Source organism: Ambystoma mexicanum, chromosome 5q (genome assembly GCF_040938575.1).
Source record: "Ambystoma mexicanum isolate Mex_15411 chromosome 5q, UKY_AmexF1_1, whole genome shotgun sequence".
Taxonomy (NCBI): domain Eukaryota; kingdom Metazoa; phylum Chordata; class Amphibia; order Caudata; family Ambystomatidae; genus Ambystoma; species Ambystoma mexicanum.
In genome coordinates, this window is record NC_090933.1 from 1,076,510,929 (window position 1) to 1,076,528,364 (window position 17,436).

General features: G+C 46.6%; 1 long non-coding RNA gene across 1 annotated transcript in view; it reads left to right on the top strand.

The window, feature by feature from the left end:
- LOC138497878 (uncharacterized) overlaps nt 1-17,436 on the top strand; it is a 176,987-nt gene that overhangs the window by 80,216 nt on the left and 79,335 nt on the right. The window contains exon 2 of the long non-coding RNA XR_011278658.1: nt 13,481-13,526. This is a non-coding gene — a long non-coding RNA (uncharacterized lncRNA). The remainder of the gene's footprint in view (nt 1-13,480; nt 13,527-17,436) is intronic.

Genomic DNA, 17,436 nt, shown 5'->3' on the forward strand with positions numbered 1-17,436 from the left:
CCTGCTTGCAGCCATCAACTCTATTGCCCCGCTCAAACTGAGGAACCCAAACAACGAGCACACCTTAACTCATGGTTTACTCCCCAGCTTAGAGTGTTACGCTAAGAGAAACGCTCAGCAGAGTCACACTGGAGAAGTCACCACTCCGACGCCCACAAGGACAGTCTTCTGATAGCCACCCTTAACTATAAAGAAGCTGTACTCCAGGCAAAAAAAGATTCTTATAATAACCGCATTATGTCAGCCCAGTCCAATACTAAGGAACTCTTTAATATCCTTAAGGAACTCGAGACACCTGCAGCCCCCCCTGACTCTTGCTCCAAAGACAACACTTGGTGCACCAATATTCAGTCAGCACTCCTGGGTAAAATTGCTACCCTCCAATCTAAAATCAGGGACAAACAGAAATCTCTACAGCTTGACCAACCACCGACCACACCTACACTTAATACACATTCAACCTATCCGCATAAACCTTTCTCCTTCTCCCCACTCACTACTCTCGAAGTAGAAAACATCATAAACAATTTAAAACCTTCCAATTGCCAAGGCGACCCCTGCCCAGCTCCTATTATCAAGGAAGCATCTCATGAGCTAGCCCCGTTCATTACAGCATTCATAAATGCTTCTTTCAAGACGGGTATTGTCCCTGACAACCTAAAGGATGCATGGGTTATCCCACTCCTCAAAAAACCCTCCCTTGACCCTAATATCCCAACTAACTTCAGACCTATCACTACAGTCCCATTCCTGCTCAAGATCCTGGACCGCGCAGCCTACCTGCAGATTCAGGATTACCTCGAACTAAACAATCTCCTGGGCTTAAGACAATCAGGGTTCCGCCCTAAACATGGCACAGAGTCAGTTCTGATTGACTTGAAAACTCAGATGGAGTCACTGAAGGACAATGGGAAGCTAGCTCTTCTCCTTCTCCTCGATCTCTCCGCGGCTTTTGATCTGGTCAACCACCAAATACTCTGCCAGCATCTCAAATCCGCAGCCCACTTCTCCGACTCTGCCAATGCCTGGATCCACTCATTCCTGAGCAATAGATCCATGAGGGTCTTCTCACCGCTGGCATCAGCGGATCCCTCCCCCATTCACTGTGGCGTTCCTCAAGGCTCGTGTGTATCCCCTACGTTGTATAACGTATTCACCAAGCCCCTCTTCGATGTGCTTGACTATCTGGGTGTCTCCTACACTAACTACGCGGACGACACCCAGATACTCATCCCTATCACAGGAGACTACACAGCTGACACCAAAGCCCTTAACGATGTTTACTTGGTCATCCAGGCCTGGATGGCACAGCACGAACTTTGCCTTAACGATGATAAGACTGAGCTCTTACTTTTAGGATCAAATCATCGGCTCAACAAACTAGACCAAACCTACAAGTCCTTCATTATTGACGGCAATGACATTAAAGTCTCCAAAGATACTAAGACGCTAGGGGTCTATCTTGACTCCTCGCTTTCTCTGAACAGGCAAATAAATGCAGTTAGGTCAGCTTCGGCCTATACCTGCAAACTTATCACTGCCTGTAGACCCTTCCTAAACTCCACCAACTGTATCACACTCGCCAGAACTCTTGTTATGGCCAAAATCGACTACTGTAGTGCTCTCTACCTAGGGACCAGTCAGTCTAACCTTAATAAATTGCAAACTGTACAAAATAATGCCTTAAGGGTAGCCTTAAACATCCCGAGACGCTGTCATATCTCCGTCAGATTGGACTTACGCTGGCTCCTGGTAAAACAGAGAATTGCCCTGAAAATCCTAGCTCTGACTCACAAATGTCTGAACAACAACGCCCCACCTTACCTGTCCACTCGCTTCTCACGCCACACCTCCACTCGACCTACCAGAGCAGCCCAAACTCACAGCTTCATCGTGCCTAGATGCAAACTCCAAAAATCTGGTGGGGTGAGCTTCCCCGTCCTGGCCTCCAAACTCTGGAACACCTTGCCCACACCTATCAGAATTGAACCATCATTCCACTCCTTCAAGAACAATGCTAAAACATGGCTGCTCTCCCAAGACTCATGAGACCTTGACACAGTCCAGACTCCATGTGGGGTACAGAACTGAATATACATTTTCTCTCTGCTCTGTCCCTGTATTATACGCTGTTAATGGTACCCTTCGGTACATGTATATATGCTGTATATTTTTGTAACTCACTGTAACTACTGCTCTTTGTAACATGTTTAAGAGTATGTACATGTATATAAGCTGTATATTTTTGTAACTTCTGTAACTACTACTTTTTGTAACATGTTTAAGAGTATGCGCCCGGTTGCCCCTGGGCCTGGGCCTGGTTTTTTGCGCTTTATAAATAAAATTAAATAAAATCAAATCAAAGACATTATAAATTGTAACTCCAATCATGTAATTTATGCCATTGAATGCATCTGCAAGAAACTGTATGTGGGGAGCACAATAAGAGCATTAAAAACAAGGATATCAAAGCATTTAAGAACGGTCAAAAATCATGATAGCAGATATCCTCTGGGAAAGCACTTCGAAATGGAACACACAGAGGCCAGCAGGTTCTTCGGCTTGGAAATAGTTCGACCCCCACCAAGGGGTGGGAATAGAGAGAAAATATTACGCCAGAGGGAAGCTATCTGGATTTGTAATCTAGATTGCTGCAATAGCGGATTGAACTTTGACACAGGATTAGGACACTTTCTTTGATTAATGCATGAATAACTAGCATGACCGGTAGCAAAATGTAAGGATACTGTTACGCTCACCTGGTTCCCACAGTGGCGTCGATCGGACCCAGACAGCTGCGGTCTCCACCAACGTGATGCGTAGTGAAGAGATGACAGTCTGGACTGGGCCGCCTAATCTTGTCTGCTGGACTCGTAGAAGTATTCTCCTGCAAGTGGAGAAAGGGATTTAGCCACCCGTGGACTTTAGTGATGGCCCCCCAACTGTTCCCCTTCTCCCCACTAATCACCTCCGATATCCCCTCTTGGTAACCTTATCTTATGTTTTTTAAATGATGAGCTCTCCATCCTGCATAGCATGCAGGGGCGCGTAGATACCAGTTACTTCACTGGTTTGAAGGTACTGGAGGAGTTCCAGAGGAATATTGACTCCAGTGTCTATAAAGTTCAAAGAGTTCAATATGTCCGATGTTCACTCTTGTTCCATTCCCTCGTTAGGTTGCAGCTGGGTCCAAAAGAATATTGCCTGGAGGCAGCTGTTCAGGTAAGAGTCTGTATTACCAAACACTGTCCGGTAAAAGTTGCATGAGTTTAACTTTCTGTTTTCTCTCCCTTTATAGGTGCGGCATAGAAAGATGCAGCAAATTAAAGGATAATACCTCCGGTGGTAAAGCAGGTAAGCCTATGGTGGCAAAGAGATTGTCTTTGTCGGTTTTCTCGGCTCACCTGGTTATTCCTTTTGTTTTCCCTCCAGGTGCTGGGTTTCGACAAAGAAAATGATGGAGGCATGCGGTGGACTGGTGAGTATAACGCGGCGCTGCTGCTGGCGAAGCGACGCGTGCTGAAATAATGTCCTTTCCAGGCTCAGAGATGTGCTGGGTCCGGAATCAGGTAAGGAATCAAATAATGTCCATGATCTAACCTCTTCTCCTTTCTTTTCCTATTGTCTAGGAGCTCCGGATTCGAGGCGGGCGTGGCAGAAGACTGGATGCTGACTTGCAGACACGGTGAGCGTTACGCTGCTGGATGCAGAATAACACGAAGCATGAGCTGCTGTTCGGCGTGGTTTAAATAGCATGCAAAGTAGTCCCAGGTAAGAAGTTCCCCAGAACCACACCCGAGTAAAAAATAGTCCCTATAATAAAATAGTCCCATCCAGGCCTCATGTTGGCTTGGACTCATTTGCAGCATGGTCTGCATAAGGTAAGTAAAGTCTATGAGCCTGGCGCCTATGGCCTATGGCCTATGTTTAAAAAACACTGGATCCAAACAGCCCCCAGCCGGGGCTGTTGGGGTTTTAATGAGTATCTGGATGCCTGCTCCCGGGGCTGATGGACTCGATCCGGATGCCCGGGGGTAGGCATCATGACAGATACATGTCGCGCACAAAAGTGAAATTGGGTCTTAGTGAATTATGAATAACAATTACAACCTGTATTTGAGCACTTTCACTATCTAATGAAATCACTAGAGATAAGAAAAAATCTTTTAGAGCAAATTAATATAATGTCTATTAATTATATATAAAAAAATAATTTTTCTCACAGATCACTATGCAAAAACACTTACAAAATAGACAATCAGATTTGCAAGCAGAATTGGTTCCCTCACAGTATCTATATTAGAATTCTCCGCCTATATGCCGAGTTTTGCTACCATTGGGTCCTTTAGAATTAAAATACAGCCATACATAAGAATGGTGCTCGCGTGATGTAAGCTGTGACGTCATCACGCTTACGCGAGCACAACAGGGTACGTAATGACATCATCACGCAATAGCGTGATGACGCACATAAATAGTCGGCCATTTTTAATGATCCGCATCGTCTACAACGATCGTTTCTCGCGTGCGGCCAAAGAAACCAAGAATAGGAATCTTTACTTTACAAACCTAAGGTAAGAAACATGAACACTTTATTAATTCATAATTCTAACACACATAGGGCAACTATACCCAACGGGACCTACAACGCTTGGCTAAATCCATTGTTTATTTATTCTTAGTGGACTAATGACTGCCAAGATTGCCAAGACAAGCCTAAAGTACGAGAGATCAGCCTAACGGCATACAAGCAATGATGAAGACCTCAGAACCTAGAACAGTGAGGGAAATGAAACCATTTTTGAGCCTATATAACTATTGTAGGGCCTTGGTTTTTGATTACAGTACATCTATCTGGCCACTTTTAAAAGGGCTTAAAGAAGCACATGTGGGCAAGGGCAAAATAATATGGACAGATGAGATGACTGAAGGATTTGAAGATTTAAAAAAGGCAACCAGTCCAGCCCCTGTACTAGGAACTCCAGATTAGTGTAGTCGGGGGCCTGCTAAATAGTGCATAATAAAAACCACATACTCAAAAATGGAGCACACACCAGGCAAGAAGAAACACTGTTTATTACATCTGGGAGAGCACAAATCAAACACAACAGTGGATTCGCTCTGATTGAGAGGCTGACATCTGAATACACTTTGAACAATAGTTTTATAACAAGAAATACAATAGTCGGAAGTCAGGAAAAACATGTGCAAGTTGTGAGGGAACCAAGAGATTTGAGAGGACTGACAGAATTCTGTCACACAGGAGATTTGGAGGTGTTCCACAATATGTGCCTAAAGTACAGGCCAAAGCGCTTGCATTTTAGCTTTTGGGGCATGAAACATCACACTCTACTAGCGGTCTTGGCCCATAACAGCAATGTCGGACGTGAACAATCTAGGACTAGGGGTAAAGTAAGGATGCTTCGCTACACTAAGGTGTTTTCAAAACGAAGTAAGCAATGGGTGATCAAACCAGTCTATGATGAAATGCAGTTCGACTTTGTGAAAGGCCTTATTGGTGCTGTGTTAGAGAAGCACAGATATGGAATGTTGAACGTTTCTGTGCAGAGCAGTGATCCATTGCCACCGAACACTGCGACTGTGCCATGCCCACCCGAAGCACAGCTGGTTGTGAAGTACAAATCCCAGTTTAAATAATTGCAATACGATTGTCTTTTTGTAAATAAATGTTATTGTACAGTGTACCTGTAACCCTAACCTCTACCTTCACCATCATGGGTGGCGAACAAGCTGGGTGACATCTTTGAATTCTCTATATTCACCTCATATATGTGTATGTATATATTTTTCTCATGTCTCATCTCATGTAAATGTAAATGCTGCGCACTGTTGTGCACTGTTAACGGAGGGGAGGCTTGCGTATTGCAAATAATAAAACAAACAAACAATAAATCTCACTTTTAACTCAACTCCTGTGGTACTTTATACTTTCCCTGACCTTCCGCCAAAAATTAAATGTCTCAATTTGGGCTGCAAAGCTCGCAGACAACGGGGACAAAATTGGGGCACTTAGAACCCGCCAAGCAGGCCGTGGCATTTGGGAGAGAAGCCAGTTTGCATTTGCACATTGAGGCGCACTACATAGAGGGATTCTAAACTTGAAGTTCTCACAGATGCCTATACTACGTGATGTTGCAAATAAAGAATGCGAAGGACAGCGGCTTTGATTTTCAGCTTGCGCCCAGATGAGGCCCACAAATCGCACTGGAAGTATAAGGGTATATTGTTTTTTGACTTTGAGACAGGGACCATGCCGAAAGAACTACATTTGAAGGGGGTGCGCAATAACGTAAGAGACGATAAGGCAGAAAATTCAGAAACTAGACCGAGTTTCATTTTAGTTCAGTATACGAAAAATCGTTGTCAAGAGCACGGTCCGTTTTACAGACTGCATTACGAAGAGACACAATGGAAATTTCAAATATAATTTAAGTAAATCTTTACACTCTTTTATACCGGAATGAAGATTTAATGAATGGATGCATGAATAAATGAATGAATGAAGAGCTAGGAAAAGCAAGGAAAACGTGTTCGTAGTGGGCACATGGGCATGCAGGTCCACTGGTCTCACCGATCTCGGTCCTTGGCCCAGCCACTTTTCCCTGCACTGCCTACCTGCACTACGGGACTGTCTCTGTATCCTTCAGCCCCTTCTATTTAATAATTTGTATTCAACTAACCATGTACAGCACTTTTATCCCTCCTCCCCCCTTCCCCATGCGCAATCAAAAAGACACCTGGCCTAGTAGGATCGTTGTCTGTCTGCCCTTGTTCCCCACCTGCCTCGTCGCGCCTTGTAACACTTGAGTATAGGCGCGTTACAAATGCCATATCATATATCATATCATTCCTCACGCATGTAGACTAACTGTCGTTTATCATTGTGTGTTGGCCTCGATTTATTTCGTTACTTTTCGCATGGATTTTAGAGCCGAACATACTCCATTGAACTATCCTTGCAAGCAAATAGTTTCTGAACGGCTGTAATAAATAAAATTAGTAATATTAATGAAGATCGGCTGGCAAGACTAATTATAATTTTTTTGTTTTCATAACAGGTATTTGCTCCACTTCTGCTACTGCCATTGGTTTGAGACACCAGCAGATGGCTTTTACAGTAGACACCTGCAGCTTCGTGTGAACAACTGGAGCACACTGACAATTTTATGGGACGATCGCCAAGGGCCCACATGCCCTTACGCTGTACTAGTGGTTAGAAGCAACATATCAACCTTTACGATGGACTAGTGCCTAGTTGATGAAACAGCCTTGCGGTTCACCGTGCTTCCAAAGTGCTTCTTTTAACGAAAAGCAACACCCTGTGTACCATTGCGGATACAGATAAAAGAAAATAAATGGCTTTCGGAGTTCATATGGCAATTGCTGAATATTCTCTAAACATTTAATGTCAAATAAATGTACTTTACCAAATGTACCGTGTTGCTGTTTGATTTTAAAGTACAGTTTCATATTCTGAATTGTGGCGCGCTGTGTTGTGAGATGGTCTGTGTTGGTTTCCGGGTTCTGTGTGGAGTCGCGTAGAAGACGACTGGGCGCGTTTGCCTACGCAGCACAGTAACGTCATGGAGAGAGGCGGGGAATATGAATGTTTTGATAATGTCAGGCTCAGGGGCGGGGGATATGATTTAGTGCCGCAAAAGCAGGTCAGCCAGGGCGATGGGGGAAATGATAGGTTTATCACAAAATGGCAGCTCCCTGGTGCCTGTTTTCGCGTGCGTTTAATGGACGAAAACTCGGGTAAGGTCCATAGGAAAGTTTTCTAAAACAAGCCACTTAGGCTTAAAAAAACATGACCGACCCGTAGGGATAATAAAACATTTTACTAGACCATGCCTTTAAGGGTCACAAGTTAACAGATTGGATTCAACATTTGAAAAATTTTATTTTAAGTAAGTAAACACAAGTTACCCTGTGCATCTACTGTTGCAACTTTCTAATGTGCATTGGACCCATAGGCAGAACAAGTAATTAAGCCTATTATTCTTGTTCCCTTAATTTGCAGGCAGAATTATTCTCTTGAATTCAAATACAATTAAACTAGACCATCACAACCCTCCTGATGAACCATCCGGACCGGATGGAGAAATACGTGTAGAGGGGCTATCTAGTTTTTTCACTGCCTAGAAATGGCACTTTAAATAGCAAGAATTTTCAGTTGTCATTAAAAAACATTGCTATGAAATAGGTTGAAAATTTACTTCTGAATTATATGCAACCAAGAACAATCGTTCTGTATGAATGTAATACAGAGTAATTGCATGAATCTCCAGTTGTCATAAAATAAATATTGCTATGAAAATGATTGCCTTGTAAGAATTTACTTTTGAATTGAATACAATCAAGAACTATTTGTGCAAATCCAGCACTAAATTACCTGTATGAATATAATACAGAGTGCATAAAGAAGAATACAATTCAATTAAAAACAACTCAAAATCAACTTTTGGAGCGCACTGACTATCTCTGTTGTCAATTTCATTTCACTTTAAGCACTGTTCAGTCGCAGTGAATCAGAGATAAGGTGCTGCAAACAACATTAGATATATATTTACCATAGCAGGAAACTCGCCATAATTGTTCAGACTGGACTTAATTAACATTTTATATGGATGTATGGATTAGGGTGGATCACGTGAAAGACTTTACCAACCAAACTGTTTTTGACCAATGACACCACCGCAGCTGACCCAAAAAAAAATAAATAAAAGGATCCTGTGGTGTCAGTTCCTGATAACAGAAGCGAAAGGGAACAGGCGTCGCAGGGACACTGTGAGACGGAAGGCAAGGTAAGTAAGGGGGTGGGGGCGTCGTGGGGGGTAGGTAAAGGTGTGGGTGGGGGTTTGGGCACATCGGGAATGTTCAGGGGAGAAATGACAGGAAGATTATTTCGAACAAATAATCTTCGGTCATTTCTCCCTCAAACATTTCTGTTGCAGGAAAATCACCCCAATTCCCGACAGGAGATCCAGAGCCCGCAGAGGGAAGGAGGCTAGGTTCACGGTGGCTCGGCTGATGGTGGGACCTTGAACCTCAGCAGGCCTCTGCAGCCCAGGGGGAGGATAGGCTACCTACAACTGGGGGGGCAGTACCGAGCTAGACGTACCGAGGCAGTACCGAGCTAGACCGAGCTTCCGGCCCCACGCTCTCCCTCGCCCTACCCCCTGGCTATTCCATTACTAGACAAGATCGCCTCTCCAAAGGTGGAGGTGTAGCAATTATTGCCAAAGACTGCCTCTCTATCAGAAAGGTAGAGAAATCCCTGACCAACAACAACAGCGACTACCTCCAAGTCAAAATAACCCTCTCTCCCCACTGCACCATTACTGTACACACTGTCTACCGCCCTCCAGGCCCAACAGGAGACTTTCAAGCCTCTCTCATCCACCTCCTCTCTGACAACCTCAAAAAACAGTCTAAAGCCATTCTCCTTGGGGATGTCAACCTAGGGCTCCGGGATAGCAAGGACGTAGCAGCCAAATCCCTTGACTCTGCCCTCAATGCTCTAGGCTACAAGAACACCATCCTGAGCCCAACTCACACCCAGGGCAGAACACTCGACTGGATAGCACAGCACAACTGCCCACTCATCATCACAGGAAACAATCCCCCACCATGGTCTGACCACCACATCATCACCTTTAGCATCCTCACCACTAGCTCCCCTGCTGCCCCCTCACCTCAACCGCTCCCACCCTGCCTCGCCAGAAGCTCCCGCCAGCTCACGAAGGAAAGGCTACTGCCCTTCCTCCAAGGCCCAGCCTTCAGACCACCTTTTTCATCAGACCCAGAAACACTCGCAACAACCTATGATGTTGCCATTAAAGCAGCTATCAACTCCATTGCCCCTCTCAAACCTCGCAAATCCAAACCCACTACCCACTCCAACTCTTGGTTCACCCCTGACCTCCTCACACTCCGAAATGAGAAAAAAGCCGCACTCACACAGTGGCAAACGTCCCACTCTGAAAAAGACAAGATGATCTTTAAAGCCCTATCCACCAAATACAAAAAGGCAATCACCCAAGCAAAGGCCAAATCCTTTGAATACAGAATCCGGAAGCCCAATCTAGCACAAAAGAAATCTTCGCCATTTTCAGGGAGCTCGAGACACCCACTCCCGCCCCCCAGAATTTCATCAAAGACAAAGACTGGTGTGATGAAATACAAACGGCTATGCTAACCAAATTAAGCCTCCTCAAAAACAAAATACTAGCCACTAAACAAGCCTTACCCAATAAGCATATCCCCATCCCACCACCTGCCCCGGATCCCCCCCTACCCTTCTCCTTCAAACCCATTCAGGAAAAAGACATCATCAACATAATGAGGAACATCAAACCCTCTAACTGCAAAGGTGATGCATGCCCAGCCTCCATTATCAAAGACTGCACGGAAGCGCTAGCTCCCTTCCTAACAGCCTTTGTGAATGCCTCCTTTACCACAGGGAAAGTCCCCGCCTCCCTCAAGGAAGCTTGGGTACGCCCCCTTTTGAAAAAGCCAACTCTCGATCCCACCTCCCCCAACAACTACAGACCCATCACCACTGTCCCATTCCTCCTCAAAATATTGGACAAAGCAGCCTACCTGCAGGTCCAGCACTTCATTGAAGAGAACAAACTCCTTGGACTCCGCCAATCTGGCTTCCGCCCCAGACACGGGACCGAAACCGCCCTACTTGACCTGAAAAACCAGATGGACGATGCTAGAGACTTGGGTAAACCAGCACTTCTCCTACTCCTTGACCTATCCGCGGCCTTCGACCTCGTGGATCATAGTGTCTTATGCCACCAGCTTTCCTCCACTGCCAAATTCTCCCCAGAGGCCACAGCCTGGATCACCTCTTTCTTACAAGACAGAACCATGCAAGTATTCTCTGACCTAGCCGCCGCATCACCAACTATTATACTTTGTGGTGTACCCCAAGGCTCCTGTCTCTCCCCCACCCTATACAACATCTTCACATGACCCCTCTTCCTCATCCTCGATGCTATGGGCATATCCTACACCAACTACGCCGATGACACGCAGATCCTCCTCACTCTCACAGGGAACTATGACACTGACTCCCTGACCCTCAACAACCTCTACAACACCATCCAAGCCTGGATGGCAGACAACGGTCTATGCCTCAACTCTGATGAGACAGAACTCCTCCTGGTAGGTTCCCCCGACACACTAAAAAATCTAGATGCCCAATTCAGCCACTTCACCATTGACTCCATTAAAATTCCGGTCTCCGACTCTGTCAAAACTCTGGGAGTCTTCCTGGACTCCAGCCTATCCATGGATAGACAAGTCAGCGCAATAGCCTCAGCAGCTGCATATCATGCAAAACTTATCAACGCAGTCAGACCCTTTCTCTCCAAAGAGAACTGCACCAACATAGCCAGAGCCATCACCGGCTCTAGGCTAGACTACTGCAACGTACTCTTTCTAGGAACCTCCAACAAAAACTTAGAGAGACTACAAGTAATACAGAACAATGCTCTCCGGGCAGCCCAAGGCATTGCTAAAAGAGAACACATCTCTGAAGCCAGAAAACTATCCCACTGGCTCCCAATAAAGGAAAGGATCGTATTCAAAGCACTGACACTGACCCACAAGTGCATTCACCTCACTGCTCCAGCATACCTCTCTCAAAGGATCCACCCCGTCTCCACTACGAGGCCAACCAGATCACCGTACACCAACATGCTCTCGGTGCCACTAGTAAAAAGAGTAAAAGCGGGCGGATCCAGCTTCCCCTATCTAGCGCCCGCTCCCTCCCACTATCCGAGGGGAGGCCTCCCTCACCACCTTCCGCAAAACTCTGAAAACTACCCTCTTCACACAAGACCCGACACACCAGCACGAATACTTATCATATATGTTGTAATATACGTCCCAATGCAATATCTGTAACAACAGTATGATATCTTGTAGTATTCATAATGTGTTATCAATCGCTTTCATGCCTGTACCATGTAACTAAGTTATTGCAAGTAACAGCGCCTCAATGCCCCTGGGCTTCTTGCGCGCTATATAAATATAAATAAATAAATAAATAAAAAAGACGTGAATCACAAGGTCGGATTAAGCATAGCCCCAAGACTTACAACGTGGAGAGGAAGCATTTTAGCACGTATGGTGAAAGTGCCAAAAGCTGGGCAGGACAGGGCTGAGGAGTATCAGAGGTCCCCTGAAACAATGGCTGCAGGGAAGTTTGAATATTTCTGGCATCGGAGGCAGTCTGCAAGGCGTCAGCTGCTGTTGCTGAGTCTCTCCCTGTACCACAAGGATCCGTGTGTCACGATCCTGCTTGCCTGCCACCCAGCACCGCTACATGCACCTCTTCCTTCCTTTCCTTGTTTTACTGCTGCAGTTTTGGACTAATCTAATTGCATGTTCCATTCCGGATTTTGGATTAAACCAGCAGATGCATTCTGGGACATGTAGGCTGTCCGAAAGGCAGAGGGCTGGAGGAGGCATATTAAATACATTTGTTTGCAGCAAGCTACTAAGAGCTGCAGAGAGCCTGATTGCATGCACCTCTTCCAAGCTACTGCAGGCTAGGCTGCAGAGAGCTGGAGAGCACTTGATTAGAGACCACTGCTGCTACTGCTGCAGGCTACTGAAGCCAGGGCCGGACTTATTTGAACACAGCTGCCAGTGTCTGCAATCAGCTCCACCCTGCTGGCCTGCTGGCTGGGAAGGGCCTTTATAAGCTCACTTTGAACAAAAGCAGTTGTCAGTCAACTGCTTTCTCTGGGAGTTCGTGCGGGTACTCCTGTTACCAGTTTTTGACCTTTCCTGGAAATCCTCTTTTGGCCTTTGATTCTTGTTGCTGTTGATGCTTGCAGCTCCCTCTCCATTCTGCTGCAACCTTTTGCCCTGTTCCTTTGGGCTCCCACCTGACGGCTCTGCTGCCTTCCGCCCTTCTCCTCTGGGCTTCCCTGCCTGGCAGCCTTGCCACACTCCTCTGCCTTCCGTCCTGTTCCTCTGGACTCCTTGCCTTGCTTCCTGCCTGTTCCGAATTCTGATATACTATCCTGTCCTGTACCTGGTTATTTCTTTCAACACTGCTTTCTACTTGTATACATCTTGGTCCACTGTGGTGTCTCCACTTGAAATCGTTTTACAGTGTGACCCTGGGTTGGTCTCCGTTCAGATAAGGGAAGACTTCTGTTGCCTTCACAGAGTCCGTTGAAGTCGTACCTGCCTCAGTATATGGTCTTTCAGTTTTACCCTTGCACTGAGTACAACAGTTTCCTTGGCACGCCCAAGTCATGACGTAGCTGTATGACTGTTGTTAAGAGTAATCTACTGGTACCTATCCCAAGGACTTTCCTTAATCCCTGGAGACCCCTTATCATATTCCAGTACACCTTTATTTCTGATCAATCCGTGTTGCCCAGTGTACTTGCTTGTCTTTACCTTTTCTCTGTCTCTTTGTTTACAGCCTGCTCCTGCAGTTCCTGTGAATACCTGTTTCAACTAACAGCTTGGTATGTACCTTTAATCTGTTATTTGCTAGCATTGTCTCTGGAATCTCCCTTAAATCTACTTGCAAACAGTGAGAGATAGCCTCTGCCCTGTGCTGTCCGCCTAGACTTCTGAGACCGGGGACCATCAAGATACATCAAAGCCTTAGGTAAGCCCTTTTGGGCTTTGCCCAGATCTGGGGAGGGGCGGTGATTTCTTTTCTCCAAAAATAGAACGCTTTTGCCTTTTTTCACAAGCTACCAGCATTTGGGTGTGTACATGAACCTAGCACTCTGTGAAATGTTGTTAAGCCCACCTGGCCATACCACCTTACTGGGGATTTTTACTACTCCAAAATGGTCACCCCATACAATGGTACTGCAGTGTTTCGGTGTACAGCCTGATGCTGCCTTGATTGGCTGTAGCCCTTTGCAACTACGCCAATCAGGGAGCCGGCAGGCGAATGCTGGCCCCCTCCTAAGGCTCCTGTCTGTATCTGTCCAGGCCTTGGAGGGCATGGAGGGCCACCATCTCGCTCCCTCCCAGCAGCACCTCACACTCCACCACCTCCTACCTCATGGAACAGTCCCCTAGCATGCAGCGGGCTACTCCAAGAATGTGCGACTCTCCTGGAGCCATGTCCTCCCACTGTAGAGCACCTTTGAGTTATGTTCTGAAAACCTGAGGTCTATTCATTGAATCAAGCTATGCCATAAGCGTATTTACTACTATTTCGCTTATGCCTTCTATACCTCTTTTATTTTGTTCCATCTGTGTGCTGTTTGTGCTATTTCAAATCCAGGTGCGTTTAACAACTGTACACCCCTCTCCCCTCAATTTTTGCATTGTATTTGTGTGCAGATTGGGCAATTTCAAATCTAGGTGTGTTTGACAACTGTACAACCCCCCCATTTTTGCATTGCATCTGTGAGCTGTTTGGTCAATTTCAAATCTAGGTGTGTTTAACGACTGTACAGTGCCAATCTTGTACCCAAGTATTGCTACTGTTGTTGTTTGCTCTCTTTTTCGGCTACTAAGCTGCCTGGTGAGTTTGTGTTCATCTAGCCATGCTTAATGCTTGCTCTGCTATTAAACACTCTACTGACATCTGCCTCCTCCTTAAAGACATTGACCTCGATATCCTCGCTCTTACTGAAACGTGGTTCAATGCCAGTTCAATCATTGCTTTTGACTCCCTTCTCCCTGTTGGCTACAAGATCATCTCTAAGCCTCACCCTAACTGTTCTGGTGGTGGGGCTGCCCTGATCTTCCCTGAGTGGGTCCCTTCTTCCCTCATACCCACCCAACCATACTCTTCCTTCGAGAGCCTGGTCTGCAAGCTCAGCATCTCTCCTACTTCCTCCCTGACCAATGCCACTATCTATATGTCACCTGGCTCTTTCACCCTATTCCTCTCTGAATGGACTGATTGTAGCTGCTATGGCTTGACATCTTCCTCTAAACTCCTACTAGGTGACTTGAATATCCACCTTGACCCCTCAAGCACAGTGTTCACTCTCTTCCGTGACCTCTGCACTTCGCTCTCCCACTCCCTGCTGGTCCTACCCACTCAGTTGGACACACTCTTGATGCCTTTATGCAGGACGATCTTTCGCACCTCGCCCCACTTACCACTCCTCTCTCCTGGACAGACCACTCCCTCCTCTCCTCACACCTGGGCCCTCTCAACCCACTGACCAAACCTCTCCCAGCTCTGCCAACCTCATTCACGGACATCCACCCGATGAAACAAGTGTCAGTTGCTGCCTTTGCATCCAGCTTAATCCTACCCTCTCCTCTCACTACAGACTCTAACTCCGACTGCGCTCTCAGCAACCTCCATCTCACCATCTCTAACACACTCAGCATTCTTGCCCCATTCATGATGATTCGCCTTAAACACGTCACCAGGGATAACACTTGGTACGACTCTGATCAAGCAGACATGAAGCGCAAATGCAGAGCTGCGGAACAGAAGTGACAGACCACAGGCTCATCCTCTGACAAACTGGCCTGCCGCCTTCTTCAAAGGCAATATCGTCTCACCATTTGTTCTAATCTAATTTGCCCATATCCAGGCCTGTGTCTCTAGAGCATCCAACAACACAGCTGAACTCTTTAAAATCTGCAAGGAACTAGACAATTCCTCTGCAGTCTCAACCTCACCTCTTCCCCCTCAGGCCCTCTGCACTACAATGGTCGCCCACTTCACTGCAAAAACAGAGGACATCCTGAGCACTTCTTCTTGCCTCCCATCCTCCCCTATCCTTTCTCTCCTCCTTCTCTCCTATCACACTGGTCGAGGTCACTCAGGTTGTCCGCTCTATGAAGGTCTCCTCCAAACAGGTCTTCCCCTGTTCTTCCTGAACTATTAAGGACAACATTGGCTCCCTTGCCCCTCCAATAGCTGATTTCTACAATCTCTCTCTTGCTACTGGGTCTTTCCCCTATCCCCTCAAGCACTCTCTTGTGGGCACCCTTGTGATGAGCCTTCCATGACCCCTCGTTTCCGGCTAACTATCGACCCATCTCTATCACTCCCTTCCTTGGGAAACTCCTGGAGAAGCTGATCTTTCCCCAACTGGCCCAGCATACTGAGCTCGTTGGTGCCTACATGACCATCAATCTGTATTCCGAGCATCTAGAGGCACAGACTCTGCTCTTTTGAACACCCGTGAAGAACTTCTTACATCTCTTGACACTAACTCGCCCACTGTCCTCATTCTACTTGATCTTTCTCTGCATTTGATATGGTCAACCACTCCATCCTCATAAAATGGCTCCATGATACCCTTGGTATCTTGGAGTGGGCATAGGACTGGCTGACCTCCTTCCTCACTGACTGTCCCTGCCAGGTCATCCTGGGCTCTTTCTCCTCTCCTACTTCTATCTCCACCTGTGGTGTTCCCCAGGGCTCTAAACTCTCACCCTGACTCTTTAACGTCTATCTTGCTCCGCTTGCTCACCCCATCTCCACTTTCTCCCCTCACTTGCAGTTATGCAAAAGAAACCCAACTCTTCTTCAAACTTCCCTCCGATGCTCTCCCTACTTCCTCTACCATTCCCACTGCCTATCTGCTATCCAGTCTTGATGTGCCTCCAATGATCTCTGCCTCAATGCCAGCAAGACTGAGATCCTTCCTATTGGGACTTCCATTCCCTCTTTCCTGCCGTCACTCTGGCCATCCTCTATGGGCTCTCCCCCTTCTCCTTCATCTGAAGCCAGAAACCTTGGAATCATCTTCGACTCCTCTCTCCCTTTCCTCCCTCACAGCTTGGACCTTGCCAAGAAGGCCCATTTTCAACTCCACCTCCTCAGAGGTATCCTTCCTTTCCTCACTTTTCCCCAGAAGCTCAATGTCTCTAGAGCTCTGGTACACTCTAGGCTAGACTAGTGCAACAGCCTCTTCCTCAATCTACCCTTTTCCTCTCTCTGCCCCCTTCAGCTTGTCCAGAATAGTGCTGCAAGACTTATCCTTGGGCTCAAGCCCAGGGACTTTATCTCTCCATCCCTAAAATCCCTCCATTGGCTCCCTTATGCTGCAAGAATCAAATTCAAATCCCTCTACATCATCCATAAGGCTGTCTGGAGAAGATGACCAATCTATCCACAACTTGCTCTCACCAAATACCTTCCTTCCAGACCTTTACGCTCCTCTGACTCCAACTCTAAGCAGTGAGCTGGCTCCCTACTCTTGAATAGCCTCCCCCTTCCTCTCCATCTTGAGCTGGATCTTCTCAAATTTCGGGAGGTCCTCAAGACTTTTCTCCATCACCTCCTTCCACCTCTCACTCCGGTGCTAATACCCCACAGTTGCTGAGATTGGTGGCCTGGGACCTTATGTGTCCTTCTGGGTCCCGGCCTTCTGCCCAGTGACCCTCAGCCTTCCCCCATCTCATCACTTGCTTTTCAGGCACCCACTGGCTTGTGTT